Here is a 26,325-nt window from a genome sequence, read left to right as displayed (position 1 = left end):
GTCTTCCCCGTTCACTCAGGACAGAACATCCAGCAATGGGCTTAAATTGCAGCCATGCAGATTTAGACCTCCCGTTAAGACAAACTTTCTAATGGTCAGCTAATTGCTGTCTGAGCCTAAACAGGCTCTGTAAGAAGGCTATGAAATGTCCACCCCTCTGAATTTTCCCAAAAGCATTGATATCCCTTGGAACTTATTTCTGTTTAAAAGGTAGGGGACAGGCAAGAAAATGTCTTAAGAGCGGTCCTTGCCGGATGGGTTCAGTGTCCGTCTTACACACCCGTCTATCCCCAGTTACTTTCCAAAGCCCACCAGAAATCACTGTTACTCAAGCTCGGCAGCACCATTCCACCTTTCAAATCCAACAGAGAAATTGAGGGCCCACAAATGCACAACACATACAACTTTTTTTTTTTTTTTTTTAAACGCTGTTCAGCATCAGAAACGAAGGCAGCATGCTTAATTTCATTATGGTGTTGCAAATTAGCCTCCTTTAACCCAGCAACAGTCATTTGGCACAGTGGCTTAGTTTTCCATTAACTTTCCCTAATCATATCCCAAGTCCCAGTAATGATTTAATACCTTGCGTTCATTGCCAGTTTTGCTGCTGCCAGCATTTTACCTGCCTTTTTTCCTCTCTCCCAACCCCATCATCGACACAGCCTAGCGAAGGTGCAGCTGGGAGAGCACTTACCCACCATTAATACTCACTCCATGTCTCTCAGTCTCAAGGAAGCCATCAAGTCATCTTGTGTCAGTGAGCTTGCACTCCTCAATTAGCTCCAAGAGCACTGAAAGTCCTTACTTACAGCCACGGGAGGCACTATCTTGTCTTTATTTCCTCTGTGCTAATAAATTTTCATAAACCAAATACATACACTATTTCTTCCCTCTACCAAAACAAAAAGTCATGTCTAACTGCAAAAAATGAACTAGGAAACTTCTGCGAGTTCCAAAAAATTTCTATTTTATCTGAGAAATTTGTAAAAAGCAGTGTTTTCCCACCAAAAAAAAAAGCTTTGGTGTCTGCTTACTAGTATTTTTCAGGGCAATTTTGCACTCCGTGTTTGTCCAATCTAGAAGAAATTAACTGATTGCTCTATTTTGCTTTAAGAGTGTGTTGATCCTCAACATTATCCCACCCATTCTTAACCATCCTTGTTTTCTCCCTCTTTTCTCTTTCCATCATTTCACCTCACAGGGATATTTCTTGCTGCTTTACTTTTACTCCCGTCTTTTTCCAACACTCACGTTTGACACCATCTTTACACACATTTCTTACACTACTACCAGCGTTAGCGAGTGAAGCTCTCAGTGAAAAATGACAATAAGAAAACATTTGAAGTATTCTGGAACTAATCACACTTTTTGGGTAATTTGATTAAGCACAACAGTGCAATGATACCCTATAGATTACAAACTAATCACATATGGTTTTTATGATTTAGACTGGACACCTAGACCACACGAATATGATTTCTTATTGAACTACTAACCTGTACTGGTGTCACACTTTGCAAGGGAGAGAGACACTGCTAAGATAATCTTTTTAGTACTGTCTACTTCTGTAACTCAATCTGGCTCCTCAGACTCTCCAGGTTCTAAAATAGCTTGAGTGCCTTTGCAAGAGAAGCAGAAAATGAATGTATTAGCTATCTCAGTTTTCCTTTTAACACTTGCATTAATCGAATTTTGTAGCTGTTGTCCATCTTGCCTGTATCTTTCTATTCAGAATTTTTATACGGTGCGTATCACTATAGGAATTAAGTGTTCATTTCCTCCTGCCCCCTTAATATTAGCTATGGTTGGTTTTCCATACGTCCCTGATGGCAATGGAAGGAACACTTAATGGTCCTTCTCCTGACATGTGTGCTGTTACATCCAAAATGGGATCAGGATGCAACCAACTGACAGCAGAAATTTTCCTGTATCATGGTCAGAATTAGTCCCAGATGAGACTGAGTGACTTAAGATAAAGTCTAACAACTAATCTGGACCCATTTTAAGCAAACACCGATAGTCATAGTCCTAATTTAAAGAAATTAAGTATTACTTGTCACTCCATCAGTAGACTAAAACAAGCATGAAGAGAAATTCCAGTAGAAACCTTCTGCATCTACAGAGAATAATGGAAACTGCAAATGTCTTAGAGTAATTCTGAACACTGCACATTTCATTAAAACTTGATAGGTCAAATCTGAAAGGGGAGCAAGGTGAAGTCTGAAAGACTTTGCACTAATATTTGACATCTTGTAAATAGGTATTTCGATCTTTCATTTAAGTTCTTAGTCAAGTATCTACAAGAAAACACAAAAGCACATTTTACTGCTTTAAAAAAAATCAGAGTAAAACATGCTCTTGTTAAGTATAATTTTTGTACAGGTGCACTGCAGGGTAACCAGAGAGAATGGAATACTTCTCTGCTGTTACTGAGAGGAACAGAATATAGCTGCATCTTCTTGCCCATGCTCAAATACACAGCATGGATATAGCAGATCTCAGACCCCTTCTCAGAAAGGTGAACATGAACAGTGCAGCCAGGATGGAGCTGCACATCACCCCAGCTCATGCCCAGCTATTTAAGATGCACTGGAATGAGGAGGCAGATGACTTTATGCGTACAAAGTAGAGTGTACATGTGTTAAAAAATGGGAGTCTATCCCAAGTAGACTAGACTGCTGTGTGAACAAATAATACAACCTGAAAAAAATAAACACATATTTTTGGCATATTTCTGCTAAAACACAGGCAGGCTTTTATATTTAACACTTCTTACTACACAAAACTGGCTGAGCATTCAAGATACAGCTATCCCCAACACAGAGTGATTCAGATTTCCCCTTCTGAGATATCTAACTCCAAGGCTCGGAGCAATTTTGCACCATTACACACTTGTCTCACTGCAAGACTACTCAAAAGACTGGAGAAGTTAAATCTGTTTTGCGCAGTTCCCGGTTGGGCAAATTTGTTTTCTCAGTCCCTTCAAAATGGTGATGTGATAAGTGATCTTTACTGAGCGCTGTGAAAAACCAGTGGGAATCAGCCAGTCAGGTTCTCGTTTCCTGGTGGCACTTTTTTTGTTGACTCCAAGGTTGGAATAATAGGAAGCTAAGGTCACGGTCTTGTACCACCTGATAAATTGCAGGGCTTTTTGGTAGATATCGTTGTTGGTATTTTTTTCCGTATTTAGCAATACATGTAAGGACTGTAATGTTTACAAGCAAGTCATTGGCTTCTGAAGTAGAAAGGAGGGTTGCTCCATAGGGGAGTTTTCCCTGGAGGACAGAAATTAAAACATGAGATAGAGCTTTGGCAGCAGCATATGCTAGCCAAGGGACCCTCAATGGACAGCTGATACCAAGACGCTAGCTGCAGTCTCGCAGATGTTTTTTTTAAGTGTGTACTTCTATAACCATTGTCAAGGAAAGATACTAGGCAGGAGAAGCTGGCGCTATTAAGAAAATATCGATTTAGGTATACGTATAAGTCAGAGTGAAGTCACACTTCAGAAATTTATATACAAGCACAAGGAGATTGGAAAGTGGAGAGATTCATACAACTGACATCTCTAGAGAAATGAACCGCTAAAGAAGCAATAAAAGCCTCAGTTTGAAAGAATATTATCAAACAAAAATATAGTCATGGAATTAATTAAAAGCATTTGATTGCTTCATAATGGGCAGAGTTAATCAAGCTTGTTCCTAATCAAGGTTTGTTCTGCTCATTTTAAATGTAACTGTAAAAAATATTGAAACTAATAAAGAACAGCCTACACTGCAATGTAGCAGCTACAGCCCAGGTAAAATCTGCCCAGGTATACCATATACCATGCAAGGAACCAATGTGGATATCCGCTGCATCAGAAGCGGATGAGAAAGCATCTGCTCATCAACAAACCAGCTACTTATGTCCCAGGGAGGCTGCTTAAGTAGGTCAGGGATGTGGAGGAATGTGTGAATCCATATTTCTATGCTACTTGTGCATCCACCTACGGCAGCTGGCATTCCCACCCACAGGCAATCGCAGTACAACAGACTGCGCCCATCAAGGCAGGGCAGGGAAACTTCTCTGTGTTTCCTGACCTAGCTGGCTAGGGATCATTTCAGTCCTCATCAAAGGAATATTGTTATTAATGTGAATGAAAGCAAATCTGAGCCTTTTTGCTTCCTCCTTCTTACTAATACAACAAGCAAAATAAATGCTCATTTAATGACGGTGGGCAAGAAGAGAGAAGGAATTATATAGATGATGCATAATACAGAGCAATGCACCACTGGTCATAATTTAGATGAGTACAGGCTTAACATACCAATCTTTCTTTGTCCATCTTAATGCCAGTGTCATGTCACTGACTCTGTAATGTTTACTCCAATAAAATTAGAGTAAAAAGAGAAGAAAAAAACCAAACATACATTTTTGAGGTAACCCCTTTGCTACACTACCTACTAATCCTGAAAGGCAGGAACGTGTGTGTTGGCTTGTAAGTAGCAGCAACTCACCCTCCTTTGGCACTTATCAGTCAATCTCAAAGCATTTTACCAGGGAGAGCAGCACCACTTTCTCAACAGCACAGATGCAGATGGTGAATAATTTGTCCAGGGTCAGCACAGGCCAGTGGTAGAGCTGGGTCCATAACTCAAGTCTCCTGAGCACCAGCCCGGTACACTAATAGATCATAAAACTAGATCAAAACAAGCACCAAGTGTTTTCTTTTACCATATAACATCTGAAAGTTATATACACATTGAATATACATGATGAATCATGTTACAATACCTAAAGAATGTTACAGAACAACAATCATTTATTATTGACTTGATACCGTTATTATAATCTGGATTTTAAACACGTAAATATGGATTCTTACTTAAAACACAATTCACAGAAGAGTCTCTAGGGAGAAGAATTCTAGTTTATTGCAGTTTCTGGGTATAAAAGTTCTCAGATCAGCTAAGACATCTCACTTCCACTTAAATTAAAAATACTAGACTGCCATCATCTTTCAAAAGAAAAAAAACCCAAAACAAAACAACAAAACCCAGCTGAAGATCCTTGGGTGCTACTTGAATTCACATTCATTTTTTCAGCAAATACATGCATGTTATTACTTGACAGACTTTGGAAAATAAAACAAGGCTGGGTCAATCTCTGTTTTCAGCTACGATAGTATGAATTTGAAGAAAATGCTACTGTTGTGATGCCTGATGTTTATGCTCACAAGTTGCTTTGCTGACATGAAGCAACGTATCAATACTCTTCTTGTCAAACTTATTGTCCATCCCCTCTTTTCATAGTCCCCTTCTTACAATACAATCAAAGTATAGTATAGAAAGTGGGAAAACAGTCTGCTACGACAAACACAGGTCAGATTAAATGCTACACATAAATACCACATTGCCACCCATATTCTGGGAAATTGAAATTATATTTAAAGCTTTTTATGTAGATGAATAAAAATATAATCACATTTACTAAATTAAATAACCATAATTACTTTAAACAAAGTTCTTATCTGACAAGCAGATTAAGTGCAACCTTTAATATGGTCTGTCTTTGACTTACTGGTTGTTGCATATCCCTCCCTGTATAGGGACTGTGATGGAATTTCAGAGCACCTCACCTACGGGCAAAGCGCCATTTTTCATTCAGAGGAGAATTCACAAGAAGGCATTTCTTCCACTCTGGATTTTTAAGCAGCAAATTCTAGACCTGCTTACCAAACAACATTACAACTAATATAAGGAAGAACATAAGATATTTCACTTGCTCCTTTCTTTGCCTTTATCCCAGAGCCACGGTATCCTGTGAAGGGTGTCAGTCATTCTAAATAGAGTGTCACCCCAAAGTGGCTAATTATCATCATGACTTCTGTCAATGAGAAGCTGTATATGTTTATTATTGCATTAAGTAAAGTAATTAAGTGGGCTGAACCAGTTCTTGGTCAGTACCATACCCATCCCAAGTTAAACACTGGGAACAGGGAAGAACAAAAAAAGCAGAGATGATGAACAGAAATGTCACCTGTGTCGACAAATGTCGACTTGTCTGGAATCCTGCTCTAAGTCTGAAGAGGAGATATGGGGAGACTATTATCTCCCATCGAGTGGATGAATTAACTGTTTAATCAATACAGAAAGTAATGCTGTGTCTAACAAACAGACATTTATGTCTCCAAAGGAACAGAAGGATCTTTATTGTAGTTAAGAAATACGCTGATTTAAGAAAAAGACAAGTTTGGGGAGAAAATATCAATCTGCATTGATCTCCTGAAGGATTTCAAGAAGGAAATTAATCAGGAAGATGGATGCAATCAGGGGTTACTGAAATACAGAATTCCTGGCGAGCCAAGAAACCTCAGAAGTACACAGCAAGTCTGTTGGACGGAGGGGGAAGGGGGAGAAGGAGAGGGAGCTTTCCAATTTAATTTTAGTAACAAAGAAACTTAGCATCACCTATCTTTGATTTCTTCTTTCATATCTGTGTCTGGGAACATTTTGATAACAGCAATGGCCATGCACCTGGGCTGGCAGATAGCCAGGACATCGCTGCTGTTTCTGTGCTGCTGTACTGGACAGGCTGGAACTCAAGTTGAAGGGACCAGGACCTGTGGATGAGTCCACATGGGAGCAGGACACCCCGAAGCGCCTGTTGTTGTGAATAAATCCACATCAGCGCAGGTACATCTCAAAGCATCTGTGACTGTGGTTATGTTTGTGCTGCAGCATGTGTACCTCTGAAGGGATTGTGGCCCAAGAATAAGTCCACGCTGGAAAAGGTAAACCTCGAAGCATCTGTGGCTGTGCATGAGGTCATGCTGGAGCACCTCAAATTGCATGGTCATGGATAAGCCTAGGATAGAGCAGGTACATGCCTGGAGGGACTGCAGCCATGGGTAAGGCCATGTTGCAGCAGGTTTACTTCTGAAGGGACTGTGGCTGTGGGTAAGGCCACGCTGGAGCAGGTATCTCTCTGAAGGCATTGAGACCCATGGAGAAGGCCATGCTGGAACAGGTGCACCTCAAAGGGACTGTGGCTGTAGATAAGTCTATGCTGCAGCAGGTACGCCCCTGGAGAGACTGTGGCTCACAGATAAGGCTCCACTTGGAGCAGGTACACCCCTAAGGGACTGCAGTCCGTGGATACGTCCAGGCTGGAGCAGGGGCAAGGGGAGGAGTTCATTGCAATGTTAAAACCTATGGTTTGGTCCAAAGGCACCAGGGGTGGAGATTGTAATGGATATACCTTTAAATTGTTGTAACCCAAGATTTGAGTTGCATGTTATAGGAATTACTATAGCAGGGAACACCTGAACCAATGGAGGACAAGCCTTACAAGAAGCAGTGCAAGTGCAGCACTGACCCGACCTAGAGCTGGCTTTGGTGCCCAGTAACTCCATGCACCACACCACCTCTCCTGTCCTGAGTGACCACCATAACAGATGGAGCCCAAAGTCATGGTCTAATGAATTCAGTGGACATTTGTGGACAATTTACAGACATTTACAGACTAGGGGAATGATATCTGTGTATGAAAGGAGGGGAAGGGGCATGGTAGGTAAGGAGAATGTATTGGATAGTGCGGGACTTGAGCATGACGTAAATGGTATGGAATAAGGGGTGGAGAATGTGCTAGTTTTGGCTGGGATAGAGTTAATTTTCTTCACAGCGGCTAGTATGGGGCTGTGTTTTGGATTTGTGCTGGGAACAGTGTTGGTAACACAGGGATGTTTCAGCTACTGCTGAGCAGTGCTCACACGGAGTCAAGGCCTTTGCTGCCTCTCACCCCACCCCACCAGCGAGTAGGCTGGGGGGGCACAAGGAGCTGGGAGGGGACACGGCTGGGACAGCTGACCCCAACTGCCCAAAGGGATATCCCACACCATATGGCGTCATGCTCAGCATATAAAGCTGGGGAAGAAGAAGGAAGGGGGGGACATTTGGAGTGATGGCGTTTGTCTTCCCAAATACGTGTGATGGAGCCCTGCTTTCCTGGAGATGGCTGAACACCTGCCTGCCCATGGGAAGGAGTGAATGAATTCCTTGCTTTGCTTTGCTTGCACACACAGCTTTTACTTTACCTATTAAACTGTCTTTATCTCAACCCACGAGTTTTCTCACTTTTACCCTTCTGATTCTCTCCCCTATGCCACCGGGGCGAGTGAGCAAGCGGCTGGGTGGGGCTTAGTTGCTGGCTGGGGTTAAACCATGACACATACCCAGGTATCCAGCTCCTATTCTCCAAGTAGCCAAAGGATAAAGTACTATGCCCACATACATGCTGCAAAGGATATGTGGAGAATTGGTATCCAATTGGTCCAGAAGAATTGTTGGTGCAGTAACGGTGATAAACTGCAAGGCTCCCTGGCATGCAGTATGCCAAACATGTGAAGGTCCCAAGGGAATTTTCCACACACTGTCTAACTTCTGTATGTCCTGCAGGGTCCCACCAAAAACCTTCTATGGCTTCGCAAGTGACTGGAGAGTACAGTAAAGGGATGCAGCCTGAAGAGTCTCACAGCCTACACAAGATGAGCAGTAGGAGTACAGACCAAGACTTTGTGAACTGTGACCCCCAGCAACGGTGTCAGTTGTAAGAGTCTTCTGCATCATTCCTGTGATTGCGTAAGAAGTTACTCAGCAGCTGCATTGTTAGAAGATGAAATAGCAAACTTAGTAATAGTATAATGTGCAAAAAAAATAAATGCTATAACATCAGAATATAAAATATTGTATGCACTTGCTTCCTATTTGTAAGCTATTCATGGTATTGGTTGCGTATAACAAAAAAAAGGCAACTGGATGATGTTAATGCACCCTGTTCAACAAGCACAAACTGTCCTGTGGACCCTAAATAAAGTAAATTGCCATTTTAAAAAGAATGAAGGGGGTTGCATCAACTAAACATCACAGAATCCACCTTACTACAATTTGTCTTTGCATAGTAGAAACCGTATGCAGCATTATAGCAGGAATTAGCACTGGTTTCCTACTGTAATTTCGCAAGCGTGAAAAAGAGATGACTAACTAAGGATTTGTCAAGAGCACCAAAATAATTATTTTACATCAATAACCTCATCAAAACTTCAGGCACTGGAAATTTTAGTTTCACCTGGGCTTTGAAAAAAATTTAAATAATTGGACTTCTTAAAACCATTACTCTCCAGAGTGACATACTGTTTATGTTATACTGTGTTCAGTCTGAATTCCAGATAGACTCAACAGCCTCCTACATAATGTAACTGTCCTGGAATAAAAGGACTTTTTTTTTCTTTCTTCCAGGCATAAAATGTAGGAACGCTAGAAGCAGGCAACATGTCTCTAGTGCAGCATTTGGGCTCTATTAGTCAAAGTGTTGTATTCCTTAAGTATACGTTAGAGGATAGATGTGCACATAAAATACCATATGTCAGTTTCAAAGCTATAATTTACATAGTTATTTAAACTTATGCAAATGAGGACATTAAAGTTGAGACACACACCAATAAAAGGAAATTATAAGTTAAAGCTGCCACATTGTCCTTAACTTCCTGCAAGTGACTAGGTATAGCAGAACATATGGCACCTATGCTCTCCCACTGTTCCCACAGCTCCTGAGAGAAGGCCATATGTGCTGTATTACCTAGACACAACAGGGTGAGCTAGGAACACACGGTAGCCTTACCTCCCCGTTTAACTCTTAAGAAGTTCACACCAACTATCTGGAAACAGCCTTTAAGCCATGGCCCTTTTTCTCCTATTACTCCTCCTGGTTCTTATCACAGTGCAACGTGGGCTAGAAGAAGGAGCTCAAGTCTATTCCCAGGCGCAGCTTACAGAATTCAAGATTTCCAAGCAAGATTCATAGGACTTTCTAGCCCGCAACATACTTAATAAGTAGCTTGGTATAAGTGACTTAGACCTCTCACCTATGCATCATGAGGCTTCTGCCGGTTCCAGCTGGAAACAATTGTCACGAAGTTTATCTCCTTAAGCCTGGACTCAACCTCCTACAGTTTTCCCATGAACAGAATACTGGATATAAAATTTGAACAACTCAGAGTCACATGTGACAACTTTGGCAAAGTTTTAAAATCATCATATAGCTGACGTTGACAGCCAGAGATGAGGTAAAGTATTAGCAGTGCACAGAAAGAAAAATATGGTATGAGAGTTTGCTTTGCAAAAGTGGCAGAGGCTTGATTTTGCCCAATTTTACACAAAATGTGTTTTAATTAGGAAATTATGTTTATCTTTCCAGCTTATGGTAAAAGAAAAGTTGTTTTTCTTCCCCAAAGCTCTTACCATTCCAGTTTTTATTTTACTAACTGAAAAAAGGAAATTTGCAAATTTAGCATTTATAAAATGGCCTCCCCATACACTGATACTGTATACATCATTTAAGAACTTTAAAATGCTTTTTAAATAATTTTTTTTTTTTTTTTTAAGGTAAACTATTCATGTAGGTCTCTATATCAAAGGGGACAGACAATAAATTATAAAATCAGGGAGATTAGCAAAAAAACCTAGGCATCTAATAAAGACAAATATCATACTGTTAAGCTTCACCTGTTTATTCCACACCTTCAAACAGTAAAAAAAGAAAAAAGTTCATGGCTTCTTCCAAATGAGAGCATGTAATAGCAGATTAGAAATATAGATCTCACCCATGCACTTTACCATGTTGTTCCTCAGAATTTAGCATCAATTTACTAAATACCTTTGGTGAATCCATCTATAACAACAGCAGAGCTGCTGTTTTCCAAAAACCACTCAAGTTTCCTGAGACTGTCTACTTATTCCTCTCAACATTAAACTGTCAAAACCTCAAAGCTTTACAAGACATCTTAATTCAGACCTATAAATTTTACTTGAACGTATTTGAAAATGAATAGGCTGACAACTGCTATTCGTTACTGTCACTGCCTGCTAGGAAGTTAAAGAGTTACAAGACAATGAAAATACTTGAGATAGAAGCGGGACATTTAAATAAAAAAAGTCAATATAGCTTTTATTGCACTAACTCTACCTAGCCACTTTTTCCAGAAATCGCTCGTGGAAAAAGCGCACGCATCCTTTCATGAAGATTCCACCTTCCTACGTGGTGATGCGAGACTGCACTAAAAGGCTCACCTACCTCAGGGGAGGAAACGGGGCAGGCGGTCTCAGCGTACGTAGAATGCCTGCATCGCGTGACGTATCTGCTAGTGACATACACCACAGCCACAGCTTACAGCTGCTCATGCTGCAAAACGCTCTTCTGGGCTTAGAAAATCTCTGTCGTTCAGCTGGGAACGCACGAACCGTAGCTCTGCTGCGGTGAGGGGAGGCAGGTCTGGATTAACTGAATCTCTCCCTAACAGATTGAGAATTGTGTCCCATTATTTTATATTACACTGTGTAAGAGTCCACAGGACATGTGCACAACAAATTAATGCAGCACAAAAAAAAACCCCCCGAGTTTTTCTCTGCATGTTTGAAAACACAGTTGCTGATGGCTCTCCAGAAAGTGTAGCCTTGGTGTAAATTATGTCAGGTCACTGACAAACTCTGTGCAAGTTAATCAGACCTCAGACTACCATTATTTCAGCTGAATGAGGCCTCAGTGATATCAGTTTATCAGCTTTTATGAAGCTTTTGTCACAAGGAAACAAAAACTTTCTGGCCACACACACAAGAGGGATTAACAAGTATTCTTTATCCCTCCCGCTTGCTGTAGGTTTAGAAAAACATCCTCTTGGTTTAAAATAAATAAATAAATAAGAATGTAATTTTACTAATAACTCAAACAGACACTGCCTTGGGGATGTTCCCACAACACTGTGTAGCTGCTAGCTTGGAAAGAAAACCACATCGAGTTCAATGTATATAACAGAATGGTGCTACAGGTTAATCTCTAAAGATTTCATATGGCTGCACTGAGGAAATCAAGAGGAGTTGCAGATGCCGCTGTGAGCTGTTATCCCAACGTTATAAAGGGCTTACAAAAGCAGTAACTCACAGTAATGATCGGTCTACGTAACTCTGAGCTGTAAGAGAAATGACATGAAGTCATTTTGTTACTGTTCCTTCCTTGAGGAGTAGTTCAGAGAGGTGGCATCCTTCCAGCGTGTACAGCCTATTGATCATATTTGATGTCAGCCTAAAATGCCCCAGCTAATAAGAGAGGCTATTTTAATATTGCATTCTCAGAGTGAAGTATATTACGCCCAGGTTAAAAATCTCTTTACCAAAGGACATAAAAGCACTATATTCCATTGGATACGCTGAGGAAATCAGATATTGGCAAACACTATCAATTATGGAGTCAAAATTTTGTGGCAAATATTGACCATGAACAAAAGAGAAGGGGGAAAACACCTAACATTTTCTTGGTGAGATTTCTGAATGAAGTATTTCTGTGAGGTCACACGAGTGCAGAATGGTCACGAGCCACTCTTTGGGTCTTCCAAAACACCTTCTGAAGCCTGGAGATACGATGGAGCACTGTGCCAGACAGATGGCCAGCGGTGCTGTGGCAGGCAGATTTACTGAGGTCTTACACCATTTTCTCTCCCTGCCTGGAGTCACCAGCCTCTCTTGGCAACGGCATCCAGTATTCGGATAAAGTGCTCTAACTGCTGGCACCAGCTTTTCAAACAATGTCGTGGGACGGTGGGAAGAGTTACCATAGAGCGGGATCCTGATGGGGCACTGGGGCCGATTAGGAAGAAAGTAAGAACAGAGCAGCCACAGAACTCAAACAGAAAATGGCACACCAGGGGGAAGGCTATACTGGAATGGTCATCCTTCAGCGATCCTTCTGCTGCTGCTGCTCAGTCCTTTCCCCATTACTGTTGTCAAAGTTAGTCACTCAGAAAAAAGAATCATGATGTGTTGAGGAAGAGAAAATTTTCCTCTCCCTCAAGCTGTGAAACATCTTAGCTGAGCAATACTTAAATGTCAACACAAATGTGTTCTGGTATACAGAAAAAAGTATTATTATTAGACTTCACAGCTGCTATTGCATTTCATAGTCAGGTGGATTATGTTGTCTAGAAATATTTTTTGAGAACAGTTCTTTGAAGCACCAGCTACATACCATAACCAATTTCATCTGCTCTATATGTAACCGAAACATACTAAGGGCTGAACTTCTTATCTGGAGACCAGCTCTTCCAAAGTTCAGATACCTTGTGATGAGAGGTTATGGTCTGAATTCAATTAAGTTAGCTTAATTTTGCCTAGCTGGCCGTAATAATGTAAAGGTTGGTCTAAGCTCCTTGGACTGTAGGGGCTCATCACAAGGGTAGAATGACCTGCATTGCTTCCCCCACCAGTGTTTTTTTGAGTGGTTTGGGTTTGTTGTTTTGGGGTTTTTTTCAGATAAACTTAACAGTTTTGGACTCCTGTTTTAGTAGGAAATTTCACAGCTTTCCAAATTTAGAAATAATCTAGGCAAAGTGACCTGTGTATTCTCACCACTGTAAGAGGGAGCCAAAGGTTCAGCTAGTCTCTTTTTGAGAGCCTGGCTCTCAAATCATCACCAACAGCATTCCTCTGGAGAAACAGTTTTACCTACAAACAAAAGCAAATCTGTAGGGCAGGTGGCTTTTTTTCAACAGTGTATTTCTGTATTTTCATTCAGCTGTTTATTTTCCAACCCACTAAAATGCCAGAGTAAGGCCTGGCTTCTTCAACACTTGCCAATGTTCCCTGCTCCTCTCTTTTTGGTCTCTTTCCCTCGCACGTACTTTTTTAAACCTGGCAGGACTGCTCTGGACCTTCGAGTTTTGTGGTTTATGCCTTTCTTTGTCGGGTTAGATTTGCAGATTGGTCAGAAACAAGAAGATAGGACTCGTCAGTGTTAATGGTCCTGGCACCCTCTCTTCGCAAGTCCTCGGCATTTGCTGTTTTGCTAATCTGGTATAATAAAGTTCAACTGCATTTTATATCTGACTAAGAACCAGACATCTAAAAACCATTCTCCCCTTTGCATCTGAACAAGATACATAATGGAGTTAAATTAATCTATTCCTTTAAGAAGTAACACTGCAATGGCTACACCAAAATTAAGTATTCCTCAACTATTACAGATGGTTCCATGTGTTAGTGAAAAGTTTCCACTTTAGTGCACCACGAATCAGACCCTAAACCTGGTGTGTTGAAACTAAATTACTAATGTTCGATCAATAAACACATTTACTGTTCTCCAGTCTTGTTGATTATTAAATGGCTTGTAAGGTCACATAAACAAGCTTCCATGACTTCTAAAATAATCATACCTGGCATTTAATTTCCTTTTTCTCCTTAAGCAATATTATTTTACAATTGGCTTAAATGGATCTATGGTGTTCTCCTCCTTTTGATATTCATTCTCAGAAGAAACAGGTTCTTCAACTGGTATCCAGTTTTGCTGGTATCTAGTTGATTAATCATATTAAAATATAGTTAATCTTATTTTATCACTGATAATACAGAGCTCATAACACCCACATTATACTTAGCTAATGTTTTTTAATTAGACATTGTTTAGTTGCTTATAGCTTTAGCAGACTGAACAATGGGGCTAAAATAATCTATGCTTCATCTCCTTCTCTGCCAGTCTTCAGGGGAGGGGGTGAGAGACATGACAAGCTTTCAGACTGAAATACTGGTTTTCAAAAACTAATCTGAGGAATAAATACACAATTCTCTAACTGCTAGCATTCTCTCGCCTCCCTCCTCCACCTTCCCCACACTTTCCAGTCCAGTTGTTTTGTTTAAAATAGGAGGGGATATAGGAAAGACGTCAAAAGCGCTGACCCATGAAAATACATGCAAATTTAGTCAGGCTGAAGCTATTAAAAATTGCTAGCTGTGGCTGATCCTAAATCTGACCTGTTATTCTTGCTAGAGAAAGCTGGCATAAAACTAATGACAACATGAACTCCACATTCATTTCCTCCGATACGCATATCAATAACGTTTTGCATTTTACTGGTACCATATAGAGCAAGATACACCCTCAATTTAGCTTTCTTGGGGGTCTTACAATCATATATTAAGCTTTCAATCCTCCATCTCAGCTGGACAATGAGATGGGCAGTAAACAATGCTGAGGACTGCAAGAAGACCGAGAATAATCTTTGGAGATTAGAGACACTGATCAAGAAACAAAATTTTCTTTCTTCTATTCCTGTATGATCATGGGGAAAGAACCCTATCCTAACATATCAAGACAATGGAAATAAAGTTGCTTGGGCAACTTTATAGTCAACACTGCCTAGATTTTAGTGCTTGACTTCACAACTTTAACATTAATCTTCTCTGTAATTTTATCCTGTATATGCGTGCTAAATTGTGAGAAGAACCACCTGAGAAGAACATAGGCTTGTATCCCTATTCTGCAAAATGGTACCTAGCTTACCCACCACAGTAAAAGGTGAACTGTACTTTAAGTTTGCAGCCCAGCTGTTTGAAGACTGTAGTTTCACTTATATTCAAATAAAGTGGTATGGTGCTCCATGTTCTCCCTTTCTGCTAAAAAACCTCAAATTTTACTTGTAAAGGAAAAAAAAACCTTCCTCATTTTAATGAGACATCGAGTGTAGCTTACAGATACATCATATAACCAGGTTTTCAAAATTGCTTGTCACCATTTAGCTACGTAAGTGAAGCTTAAATTAAGCTTGTGTGTTTCACATTTAAAAAAAATTCACTGTCATGTAAAAATTAAGATTGTTATGTTGAAGCAAAAGGCTATAAAACAAGGCACTGCAAAAGCTGTCTGTCCCTTTCCCTATGCGTATAAAACCTTAATTTAGCACGTTACAAGATGTAGTTTTACCGGCCAGGACTATATCAAATGGTCAACTCTTTAAAGTCATCAGTAGTGTAATTATAATTCAATATTACCGTAGGATATCACTCCTGCAGCAGGTAAGACTTCATCCATAATGCACACCAAATTAAGTTTTCATATGAGAAAACTGAAGAGTATTACTTAAAAGATTACTTATGCTCTAGCTCCAAGTCAAAACTGTACTTCCCCATCCTATTACAAAAAGGGGGAAGGAAAATTTATGTATTAGAGCTGTTCAAGTAACTGGACTCTTCCTGGCAACAGCAATTTCCTTGCCAAAGCTAGTAATCATAGCTCCCACTTTTGTTGCTACATGATTCATTTTTGTAAGTTTAGTATCTATTGCATAATATCTGACCGGTTTTCAGTTGTTTTGTTTTTCTCTCAGAAATGATTCATTTGAAGTTTGATCCATCTCTCACCAAAAAGAAGGGAAAGATTCAAACCATCTATACGAATATTTGGATTCACCCTTAAGGTCTAAGAAGTGACTGTCTGGTCCATCATTCCTGTATATGCAAATAAATATATTTTTGGATATTTTTACCTCTGAAGCAAGGCAATAGAAGGAGTATGTCTTCCTGCACCTAACCAGGGACAAAGAGTAACAGTCGCACTAAAAACAAGTGACCTTAACAAAAGGGAAGATGACTCCAGTAACTACAGAGTCAGGTTAGCTTGCTTTACCTTTTATTCAAGTATCGCCATCCAAGAAAATGTCACCTGGAAGGATGTAATCATTTACCATGCCAAGAATATCTAGACACTAAAAACTTATTAAAATTACTCTGTGTAACTTATAATCTACTAAACTTCAAAGACACATTTTTGCTGTTACTCGAGCTAGCATAACAAAGCACATCGCAGATTTAAATGCGACAGGACTTCCTGAGAAGTCTTTCGTTAAACTTCAGCGCTGAACACGACAGGAATGTAATGCTGCAGTGAGAAGTGAATATAGGCTTGAAAATGACAACGCTATCGTTCACCACTTTGTCCTGTTACTTTCCCTGGTTATTTGTCCTAAGATACTATTTGCTTTAGAAAGAACGACACTTGAAAACATTTTTTGTTTCTAAGCATTTGTTCAGAATTTTGCGCAGTAGCCCAGAAGTTGGTTTTGCATGGAAACTGTTATCTCCAGCAATGCTGCAATAATTTCTTCCGGTATCATGACTTTTAAAGACCCTATCACACATGGACAATAATAAATCACTGTCTGTTTGGGGGCGAATCAGGTGTCATAGCTGTGACTTCTCCTGCAAGAAGTGGACCTACCTCAAGGAGTCAGCAGGCAGCCACATGGAAGACCTCTGAGCAGCAGGATGAGTTCACCGCCTTGTTCCTTCCTTTGATTCCAGTTTTTGCTCCTGCTGCAGGTATCTGACTCCCAATCTTAGCTTACCTCTTGCTCTGATTTAACCTACAGATCTCTTATCAAGGACTCCTGATCTTGATATAATCAGTATTGGTATGTTTAGTATTTTTTTTTTGTTTGGTTTTGTTTGGGGTTTTTTTTTGTTTGTTTGGTTGGTTTTTTGTTTTTTTTTTTTTTGCTTTGGCTCCCTGGCCTCTCTTTCTGATCCTGATGGTGAATTTGGCAGCGGGATGCTGGCTTTCCTAATCAACAGGCCTTTCCACCTGCCTGCAAGAAGCTCAAAGCAGGGAGACGACAGGAATACACAGCTTTTCTAAATTCTCTTTTCTGTTTAAAACAAAGCATAAGGCTATACTGTTTCCAAAATATTCCCTTCAACATTTTTCTAAACAATCTTTGCCTTTATCGCACCTACGTATTTTACTTTCTCCTTCATCTTTCCAGTAGCCCTAGAAATGTATCTGTCCTTCTGCTGCATACCGTTACAACACACAGGAGTAACACAGGTGGCCAGATTTAAAGCTTCAAAATTCAAACAAAATCAGCTTCATAGATTTTGAGTAGTTAAAATATGACTGCAGGACGCACGAGGCTGACAACACTGGTTTGTACTGCCAGTGACAACACAGAGCCAGGAGAGAGAGAGGGTCGGAAGTCAGAGAACATGATATCACTCCGACCTCTTCACCACTAACACACAAATCTTCATCGTTTTGCTAACTGAGGCATATTCACCATCTAAATAATGCCAAATAAAGAGTTTGCAAAAGAAAAAAGGAAATAAAAGTCTTGAACTGCCTGCAGTGATCTCATATAGAAAGCTATGCAAGCCACTATGGCAAAGGAAAGTGAAAGATACCCTTAGTTCGTACTTACAGAAATTAATTATGTATCATTAAAGTTTTACTAACAAAATTTCTAGAGGATGCTTTAGAAGCAACCAAACCTGGGGGACTTCAGTGTTGGGAAATGGGCAAATTTTACTAATTAATTTGTATAGTTAATTCCAGTAATTCCTGAATAAAATTAATTCCCAGTAAAATCCAACGACAGAGAAACTATTCACTTTTGAGTCCCACAAATAGTTTAAGATAATCCTTGCTCATTAATTGTATTCATACTGTGAAAAAATAAGAGATCAATGTTTTCAGTATAGCTAATAGAATAAGACACTTGTAAATACTATTTAAATAAATACATACGTTTTAAAACCAGAGTGAGACGCTGTTCAGAAGATGCTTTTAATAACACATATTATGAACAGTTATACATGCTCTGATTCTTCCTGGACAGATTTTGTTTGAATTTGAAGACAAAATAATCCGTAGCTCAATATAAAAGGGAATATGTGTGTTTGGAAGGGGGGACAGCATGCTAGCCAATGACAATTTAATTTTTCAAGCTTTACATACTAACTATCTGTAAAGACTGGTTACTTTAATCATTATCATGAAGAATTACCTGACACTTCAACCGATGACTAATTTTGCCACCCCGTTGGTAGTTAATCAAATTTCTCTTGCTGCACATATGCTGAGCACACAGCTTCCAGAACGTCTGGCAAAACACTCAGTATTTTTTCCTTCACTTGGATTCATAAAGCGTGTTATGTCACTGTCTTGCTTGGGCTCCTTCCACTTTTTCATCTTTCCGTTCTGGTATAAACGTCTGTGCAAGGTAACCGAGAAAGAGGTTTATAATCTGTTAAGTGCTTTACAGGACTTGGAAAACACAATCGGAGAGGCCCCGGCGAGGCACGGGGTGCTACCTGACATAGCCACACTCTCGGGTACACCAAGCATCTCCCAGAAGCCCACCCACCGCCGCAGCGGGGTGCGGATTTCTGATGGCTCTTGTGTAGCACCCGGCAGCCCCACGGAGAGATCTCACACCATCTAAGACATCTCAGAAAGCAGCAAGTGCCTCTGTGAGGGTAAACCATTCAAGTTCGACATCTCTCCTTGTGAAACAAGGAAAACATGACAGAAAAAGCTCACGATAATTGAAGCTCAAGTTAGCAAAGAAGTCTGCCTCCATTCAGACAAGAGAGGGCATGAGCTCTCTCCTAAGTTTGAGCTCTTGTCCTAATCATTACAACTACTGCTCAAAGAAGCTTTCTTAAAAGACCTTCCCCTTCCCATTTGTCCTCCATAAGTATCTCTGCCTGGCTGGACACCTGCAAGCGTTCACCCATTTCCCCATTTATTGGTAACTTGAGCCTCAGCATCCTGCACTTTAACACTGCTAACGTTAGCACAGTCTAACAGCGAGTGGCTCTCTGTGGAGAATAAGGGTCACTAGTCGTAGTAACATTACATACATAATATATATCTTTGCTACATTTCCATTTTGTATGGGATAGCTGTTAGAGACATGTAATACATTTCTAAAGTATCAAGGTTCCTTCCTATTCTCTTCCATCTGTTATCCTTTTAAACTATAATATTGACTAGTCTTCTGAGACCCTTAAATTCTTTACATTGTGACTAACCTTCTCAAAGTTCAAGAAACAGAAAATTCAATCAGCAAACTCAGTTCTTTAAACATCCTCTAGTTGAGGACGAGACCAAGAGACAGAACTCTTGTTGGAGACATGCAATACAACAGCCTCCAAACCACAACAACAAAAGCAGTGTGGTATTTTGAATTAAATACAAACCCACTGATCCCTGCTTCTATATCTCCTTTACGTAAGAAGAGAGTCCTCTGCAGAAGCACACAGAGTCAGTATTTGTATTTTTCTGAGGTCCAACACACACACAGCTTGGAAAAATCTCCATAGGTTGCATTTTCTGCATATCTCAAACCAGAGCTGCAGGCCTAATGTGACCTGAACTGACAAAGTGACTGTGGACTTGGGCAGTATTCCATGGAAAAACTGTAACGGCATTGCCTACTGCCTTTTCTACTTAATTATAGACATAGCAGGAAAGTAACTTGACATTTCTGTTGAAGGAGACTGTTACTATGCTATAATCTGGCTACAGAAAATCTGATTTCTTCCTTGCTTAAACTGTTGCTAAGACCAAAGAGGTAAAATCACAGAACGTATTTCTGTAACGCAGGAGTAACCATTAACAACTCAAGTTGCCATCTAGCAAACAAAGTAAAGGACTGAGGATATAACAGCTCTTGAGTTTCCAGGACTAGCTATGACAATATTCCCCCTTGTGGCCTTGGGCAAGTTACTTAACCTCTCCAGATGAGAGTCCCTGTCCGTAAAAATGAGGATAATGATATTTACTTACCGCTCTCAGAGGAGATGTGAAAACTAATTAAAATAATTTGTGTAAAGGGCTTTGAACCTGAAAAGCACTACATAAAGTGCTAAGGAAATAGTGTTTATATAAAAGACTGAGGGGAAAAGAAGATGCAAGTTACACAGTAATGCATCAGTTTAAGAAAGAAACATAGCTTGGTTTTCCTTTCTTCCATTTTTATGTCCAATCAAAAAAATACATCCAAGAATTTTCCTACTATGAAATAAGTTTAGTTATAAAGGACATGGGTATTGAGGCATTTCCATACTACTGACCATTCGTACTCCCCTTTTGTCTAAACTTAGTCAAGGGGATGATCCGAGGGAGTAGCTACCAAAATTGCCCTTCAATATTCCCAAACTTGCCATATGGATAGATTGTGATCAAAATTTGTTAGGAATATTAACGTTTTCTTACCTGTAAGCATTGTGACACTTGTTTTGGTCAAGACCTGGATATTGTTTACCTACTCGTGCTGAATTCGGTGAATGGCGTTGTCTTCGTAAGGGATTAGATGAGGCCTTCGCTATGTTATTTTACAACTGTGGAAAAACGGTGCAAGTGAACGTGGGGGAGCTGTCAGGAGGAGAGCCGCGTTGTTCTTTACCCGCACAATTGTGGGGCTGGATCCCAAGAGCGGCTGAGCGTTTCATTTAGACTGTTTACAAATACTCAAGTGCTGTTTGAGAACAGCAGTTTACCTAGCGAGAGCGATGTGAAAGTAGGTTAAACCACACCACCACCGTAACACAGCACCTGACAGTCCCTGGGAGCGAGATATTTATCAAACGCAGCTTTTAGGAGAAAATGATGGGGGTTTTAGGAGAAAAAGAAGATCTCCTTCTAATGTCAGCCAAACACCAAGCCAAATTCATTGATAATCTTCAGACTGTGGCAAAGGAAATTTTAGAACTGTAAATTGAAGAATGACATCCCAAAGGTAGTAAAGACTCATTCTGGGAAAAAATACTTCTTCATAATTAATGCCACAACTAGATCTTAACATCACTTAACTTCTGGAATAGTATTTAGTAATAACCAAATAAACAGATATTTACTGTCAGTTCAAAAAGCACCACAAAATTCATTAAAATAATCAGGGAAATAAAACAAATATATATTCATTAGATATGTGAATTCTAATGGATGTTTTTGATCGCTGTTTATTAATGTGATGACATTACCAAGTCATTCTCTGTCAGAAAAATTACATGCATTGGATCAGGGTAAATTCTGTTTTCAAAGGCTTCCTGAGAAAAAGAATAGATGTAATATAAAGCTAAATATTTACTAGTACTATGGCAAAGTATTACATTAAGTAGCCAATATACCCTATTTTACTTATAGCTCCCTCCCAGTGCATGGCTGCCGATTAAGGGAATGTGTGAGGAAGTGAGAAAACAAAGAACACCACTTATTTTAACAAAAAGTAATTAAAATTATTCTCTCTATACACTTTTTGGCCGAGTCCACCATCTCCACCAACATATCAAAAAAGACTCGTTTCCCCCCACCCCCAGCTCAGAGAAGGCAGCCTGACTGCAAAGGGGGAGAAATCAGCTGCAGAAGAGACCAAGGTGACTCAAACTGGATGTTTAAACAGGACAAGACAAGGCGTGGGGTTTGGTTTGGGGGGTTTTGTTTGTTTGTTGGTTTGGGTTGGGTTTTTTGTTTTGTTTTGTTTGTTTGGGGGTTTTTTAAGGTGATTTTAGCTTTTATTACAAAACACAAACCCACCAAAGCAAGAAACCTGCTCATACACGTTCAGGCACCACAGGAGGAGGTTATTTCAGCGCTGACCATACAAGGTGGAAGACTGGAGAGTAACAAAGCAGCATGGAGGGGTGGCTGACAGAGCAATCCTTATATGCCTAGCTTTCCTAAATGTTGATATAATACTTAACCTGTAAGTTACACAAGTATTTTAATTGACTCTGTAAATCATGTCAAAAACCTCAAATTTAAGTAAGAAAAGCTAATTTAAGTTGCCACAAAAACACTCCTTTTCCTCAGATAAATCAGGCTTCCATAGAAATGTAATAACAAAGTATTTTATTTGGAATTTGCTCTTTGTTAAATCAAAGCTTGAGTGATCATCAACAAGACCTTCCTGATAGATAATTTTAATTAAAGTGCTTGTTTATAAAGTTTCACAGTTGTCTCCCTTCTTACCACTCACATTACCATCTCAGAGAGTACCCGAGAGGAGACTGTGTCATGACATATCTTTCCTTTCATGGGCAGGATATGCAATATGCAATGAGGCAATATGAAATTCTGTAGTATTTTCTTCATTCAGAGAGAAGCTGGCTTTTGAGGAAGGCCCCTCGTCTCTTTGATCCGTTTCCCCTGTTTATAAAAAGCCCCAAAAGTTTCCAGTGGAGCTACAGACCTCAGCAGCTACAGTGCTGATTCTTTGTAACTCATGTCACAAATACATACACACACGCTTAAACACTTAGCATAAAATGTTCGTCGCTGTGAGTAAATGCCACTATCAGGCCAAGTCAGTAAAAACGCTGGCCTATTAAGATTTTAATCACTATTCCTTCAGCTAAAATCTACTATCTGAAACCAACTATCAGTGTCCATAAATGGGCATGTTATAACAGCTAATAATCGGCACCAGGTATAACACCCATCTCTTCAGTGGAACCTTGCAACCAGACCTCCTAGGACTTCAGAGGCAGAGAAGACATCATTATGTTTTGGCTTGATCTCCACCTTCCTTGTGACAGAAAACGTAAGTATCGATGGTAATTAGATGTTTCTAGTTACTATCTCATCCTACAACCTGTTTTGGCTCGGTGTGAGTGGAACAAAATGTTTTAACAAGCAGCATTAACAACATAATTATTAACAATGCTTTAACAAGCCCGTTTTACTGATGAAAAGATAGAAATGACATAATGAAAAGAAAAAAGGAATACAGAAGAAGATATAAAACAATTCCAAATCCCATGTATACTTCCAAATTTTAAGGTGTAGTCTGCCAGCCTGGTAATGCTGCAAAAGTGAATGAAAGGAGTAATAAGCTGTAGACAGGGAGGGAGGTTTTAGTTTTAATAATTTCCACATACTAACCTATTCTTAAAAACCTCTCATCCATTTTAAAACATTAATGAAATTAAAAAAAAAAAAAAAAAAAGTATTTCAAATAAATCACTAAGTCCAAGGCATAAGTCCCTGGAATAGCATTTATGCAGTACTCGGATGACAATTCTTCTGCTGGCTCTGCACATTTCACCCTCAAGGTGAAGATGAATCAGCTTCACGTGGAGGCACTCACCAACAGGTCAGTTGGTCTGATGAGGTCTGTCCTGACCCGTACCTCACGGGCATTTCATCACTGCGTGAAAAACTGAGTTCTCGCACAAGCGCAACCCAAGCTTCAGCCTGGATTTACAGTGCCTGTTTCCTCCCTCGTCTAAGGGAGGAAAACTTCAATAATGTCAACAATTTTTTGTTTACCAAAAATAAAAAATAAGGAAGGCTCCTAAGTCTTAAATCGATCAGTGCCACCAGCGTATTGTTCTCATCTGTTTTCTGAGACTCGCTGTCCAAACAGAGCAAGATAAACGTTCACCGTCTTCCATTAAGAACCACTCTCAATGCGAGCACTCAGTCAAATGGTCTATGAGATAAAAGGCACTATAATAACAGCAAAACACCACAAGCTATACAGACAAAGCAAATCCACAAGCAGTTCTCAATCGCCTCTCATGCCCTGGCCTACATGACATCACACAGTTGCTTTTTTTTTTTTTAGCGTTGCAAAGCCCAATTACTTTTTTTTTTTACCCCTCCAAGTTTCTACGGATCATCCATAGATGGAGAAGAAATATTCAGCATCAAAATACTTGAGACTGGGGGTTTAACACACAGAGGAAAACAAAACCCAAAATAACCCCCACACCACACGTGCTCAAGGCACACTCCTGCTTTCCCCTCTCTGCGATTCTTTAAGCCTAAATCAGTACCTACAGCTTTGGTAAAACAAGACGACAAGCAAGGTAACAAAAATAAGCAAGACTGTGGCATACCTCAAATGGCTCTTCCTAGAAGAGGTGCTCCTTTTCCTATTTTCCTGATATTTTTGTTAGAACCATTTTATTAGACCTAGTTCTTTCCCTGCCAGGCAGCCAGTAGCTCTTTCAGGGCTTTTGATAGGTAACATTATCAAAGTTTATTTTAGGAAGGACAAAGTGCTTGCCTAGATGAAATAGCTAAAGCTTATCTCAATAAATTACTGGGAGACAATATTTTAAGCCACAGATATCTTCTTCAGGTCTTTCAGGTTTTAAAAGTTTCAAGAAGATCTAACAAAAAAAAAAAATCACTGCAGAAAATCTTTGGTAGTTTTATTTAGTAATTTGGGAATTTTCTTTAAATTTTGTTGAATACTTAAGCATCTCACTTTAATTTCAGTATTGATATTAGACAGTTAGCTGAACACAGGGGGAAAGTTATTCCACAATCAGTTAAACTTTGGCTTCAGAAGAACAGCAGCTGAAGATGTGAACCCCATCCCCAGTTTTACCAGACAGGAGTTACTCAACACTGGCAAAGCTGTCTGTGGTACTAGTAAAGAGGAAACAAGCACATATTCTAAGATTAGCCGTCTGTTAAATCAGGGATAACAGTACTTGCCTGCTCCGATAGGTATTTGCGAGGTTTATGTCACTGCATTCGTTAAATGCTTCAATGCTGAGGTAAGTCTGAGTGGAACAATCTTTCAAATTGGACTCAAATGCAAAGTCCATTCCCAGCCCTGCAAGGAATTCAGCAGGTGGACTTCAAAAAACCAGTTCAAACTAGGATTACATAAGTAGCAAGAGATTTTGGGTGCCTCATTTGAGTGCAGAACTAGATACACCAGTGGATCTGACTCACAGGAGCTGACATTTCATGACACAGACAGAGTGAAGAGGTCACACCTTGAAGCTGGGGCATTAGACTCCAGTGTTTGTCAGGTTCTTAGATGTCATATAAAACTTCCAAATAAAATTGTTAGTGGAGAGCATTATTGTAAAGAATGCCCAGTTATTCCGAGATATCTGTGACAAGAGATCTCTAAATTACAGGTTTTCCCCAGGTGAAGCAACAGCGGGTATGACAATCCAGTTCAGTAGTTTCAAAGTAATGACTTTTTAATATCATCACATTAAACTTAAAGAAAAGTAATTTCTAGATTCCCCCCATCCAAGCAAAAAATGCAGCCTGAAAAAGTAACGTAGGATTACTCATTCCCATGTATCCCTGCTCAGGTCCACCTTCAGTGCTCTCTGCTTCTCAGTTACCTTGTTTCTTCTCTATAATGGCAAGTCAAGATGGGGTCATTCAATTAAGAACACGGGAAACGCAACTTTTCCAATACCCCAAATATTAAAAAAATCAAAACACAGATGCAACATGCAACACAAATGCAATGTTAAGAAAGTGTTAACTGCTAAACTCTAAGGCTCTGATGCAAAAGAGTCTTTTAGAAAAACAACTTCCACGGATTTTAAGCCTGTTCACTAACAGTTATTCATGAGCCAGATTGCAAGTCCAACTAAAACATGGACACAGTAGAGCTTCTGATAAGAAGGTTCCTAGAAGTTGTTGATATTTCTAGCAAAGTAAACTTTCAATATTTGCACAAGGGGAAAAAAAAAAAAAAAAAAAAAAAGGAATGGTCCATACAAGTTTCTTCTGAGAACAAAGACTGGAAACTGAAAATTTGTTGATGAAAAGCTATTTATTTATCCATCCTGTTTCTCCTATTGTGCACTGGTCCAAAGCCAAGAATCCCCGTTCTCAGCTGCTATCTACTGAAGCAAATGAAAGACCAGTGGACAGAAGTGACTTTGGCCATTTATACTGTGTGAGCACACTCATTATGGGCCA

The 26,325-nt window shown here is 39.7% G+C and overlaps 1 protein-coding gene across 12 annotated transcripts in view; it reads right to left on the bottom strand.

The window, feature by feature from the left end:
* SYT1 (synaptotagmin 1) overlaps positions 1-26,325 on the bottom strand; it is a 360,596-nt gene that overhangs the window by 306,264 nt on the left and 28,007 nt on the right. The window contains exon 1 of one of the 12 annotated variants that reach the window (XM_075496111.1): positions 18,638-18,783. The exons of the other annotated variants lie outside the window; for them this stretch is intronic. The gene's annotated coding sequence lies outside the window, so the exon portion shown is untranslated. Of the gene's footprint in view, positions 1-18,637; positions 18,784-26,325 lie in introns of those variants that run through there. 12 annotated transcript variants of the gene reach the window in all.

This window comes from Mycteria americana, chromosome 1, assembly GCF_035582795.1.
Source record: "Mycteria americana isolate JAX WOST 10 ecotype Jacksonville Zoo and Gardens chromosome 1, USCA_MyAme_1.0, whole genome shotgun sequence".
Taxonomy (NCBI): Eukaryota; Metazoa; Chordata; class Aves; order Ciconiiformes; family Ciconiidae; genus Mycteria; species Mycteria americana.
The sequence above is the reverse complement of the archived record's forward strand: the minus strand, read 5'-3'. Positions and strand labels throughout refer to the sequence as shown.